Source organism: Amblyomma americanum, chromosome 1, assembly GCF_052857255.1.
Source record: "Amblyomma americanum isolate KBUSLIRL-KWMA chromosome 1, ASM5285725v1, whole genome shotgun sequence".
Lineage (NCBI taxonomy): Eukaryota > Metazoa > Arthropoda > Arachnida > Ixodida > Ixodidae > Amblyomma > Amblyomma americanum.
Genome location: NC_135497.1, coordinates 525,099,075 through 525,101,849, shown reverse-complemented (window position 1 = coordinate 525,101,849; position 2,775 = coordinate 525,099,075).

The following is a 2,775-nucleotide window of genomic DNA, read 5'->3' as shown; positions in this document are numbered from 1 at the left end:
GGTCAACCTTTGAACCACTACATATTCGAGACTTTAGAACACATACCGCACTGCGCTACTCTACAAACATGCTCTTCAAATAAATGCTATTCAATAACATGCTCTTCAGATAAATTTCAGAAAAGGATTCATGCAAAATTATCTCTGGTTATTTGCAAAAGCATCTGTCTACTTCGCATCTTGAAGATCCATTTCTTGTACTCAATTCGCAGTGTGGTTGAGTATCTTAAGAATGACAATCCAGCGGATTGTCTTGTGATTAGTGTCGATGTAGAACTATTTTATTCTATCCCGTATGAAGATCTTGTGAAAAGCTTATGAATGTGTATATCGGAGCACAACGATGAGCTCGTGTTTAGGAACGGGTGTGTAACATAAGTCTTTTTTGGCACTTGCCTCCTTTTATTTGAAGTGAAGAGCATGTTTGTGGAGTATGGCAGTGCGGCATATGTTCAAAAGTCTGCTAAATGTATCGATTCGAAGGTTGCCCCTGTGCTAAGCAATATTCTCTTAAGCAGGGTGGAAGGAATGATTGCCAAGAAATTGCATGGGCTGGGGGAAATCTTTCACTACGTCTATGATTTTCTGGTCTTTTACAAAGGTTGTGATAGTGTGGGACCTGTACATATTGTGAACTTGTTTAAGGAGCAAGGCCTTTGTCTTAAGTTTACCTTGGAGAAAATGTCCCAACAAAAAGAGCTGCGGTTTCTGAACCTTACCTTGATGTTCTGCACACGCCATGTGTGCTAGCGATATTCACCCAGGAGTGTTAAGCAGCTACTTGACTGTTGGTCGAACGATTCTAAGCTAGTGAAAGATAGCATTGCGTCGTCAAGTCTAGGCTCGGTATTTATGAAGCCATGCTTTTACAGCGTGACAACTGGTTTCCAAGAGAAGATTTTAAGGCTAATGAAAGCATGATTTCCCAACCATGCTATTGCAGAAAAGTGCGATAAATTGTTAAAGCTGAGCATATAAGATTGGGCAAGTTGGTCTGACATGCTAAAGATAAGAATGGCGCAGCATCAAGTAACGAGGACAACAGGAGAGCACACCCACGCACAAGTGCCATCTTTGGAGCGGATGCAGAATCTAAGAGCGTGTACTTGACATTCAGCGTTGGCAGCCAAGGATCGGGCTCGTTCAATCTTTAGCGTTCAAATCCGTGTTTCCTCGTTTCCTTGACTGTCAACGCTGAATGTCAAGCACGCGCTCTTGGATTTTGTATCTGCTCCAGGGTTGGCACTTGTGCGTGGGTGTGCGGTCCTGCTTTCCTCGTTACTTGATGCTGTGCCATTTTTCCCTTTAGCATGTTAAAAGCTGAAACCCCTTCGCAGGGACTGGCATGATCAGGCTGGGGCCAGCCAGTGAGATGCCAAAAGACTGACTGTGTTACTGTACATACATAAATTGTTGCAAAATTTGAAAACTGTGGCCAGAAGGTATGACGTAAAAATGGTGTGTTCGGCCCCTAATAAGTTGTCTACAATCTGTAAAATTGTTAATAACTTTGTGAATTTCGTTAGGGAAAAGCACATGTGTCGAGTGAAACGTGGCAACATATATGTGCCTTGCAACCATTGCATGCATTGCATACCATTATCATGTGGTTGGGTTTATGTTGGTGAAACTGGAATGTGTATCAATGTAAGACTACAGGAGCATGAGAGGTATTTGGATATTGGTAGGGGTTGTAACTTATCTGCATACTACAAGGGATGTGAAGGCTGCTAGCCATTCCTTTCGGCAACACGCATTTTGGTACTACGTTCACAGCAGATTAACCAGAAAATTATCGAGGCTAGACACATCTTATGACTCGGTGACGAATGTGTGAGTGTGCTGCCCATAGCATTAACATGCAGCGGGTTGGACTGTGTAGATGAGAGGAATGTTAAGGGTAAACTTTTACTTATGTTGTGATGTAGCTTATGTGTAATTGTGTAGTTTGTGGCGTGTGGCTTTTCTGTATACTCTCTGTTCACTTCAATAAACTTCAGTTGCGAGTCAGTGCCTGTTTTGTTTCTTTTCTCGTCCCTGTCTCGTGCTGATAGATTCAAGTACTTGTAGAGTAGATTCACTGAATTGTGTACTTGCAGAGGCTTGTGAGAAAACGAGAGGAATTTTCTTTCCTTTATGCGGAATGGAAGGTTGAAATTTTTTTACTTAAATGTTTGCAGCATTAAATTCTATTCGGAAAGGTAAAACCCACTTTATTGTACATTTTGTGTGCAATGGTGCCGGTGGCTGCATGCAACTGAAAACATTCGTCCAGGTTATCTAGCTAGCGTCCTTCTTCCTTGTGCCACATTTTCTGAAATAATATTTTGTCAGATTTATTTCAATCAGAATTTCTAAGAACATATTGGTGATCACATAATGGTGATCACATAATTTGGTGATCACATATGACATAATTCAAAGCGTGATCATTAGTATTTTTTAGTCTGGGGCAGTACAATGAGAAGTACATAGTATATAGTAAAATTAAATATGACCAGTCTAACATAAACAAAACTACTTTTTTTAAAGGAAAATTTTGCTACTTAAGTGCTGGAGTGACATGGCATTATGAAGACGTGGACAGTGTGCTGTATTCATGATGGCACGAGAACTTGCGTACAGTGCTTCAGGTAACTGGTGAGTACCTTGGTGCTGTGCTTCTGCTAATGTAGCCAAATTATGTTTTTAATCTAAGAGTGTATCTGAAAACTTAAGCAAAAATTGAGTAGTATTTATATATTCTTGCACCAGATACCACTGTGAGAATTAGTT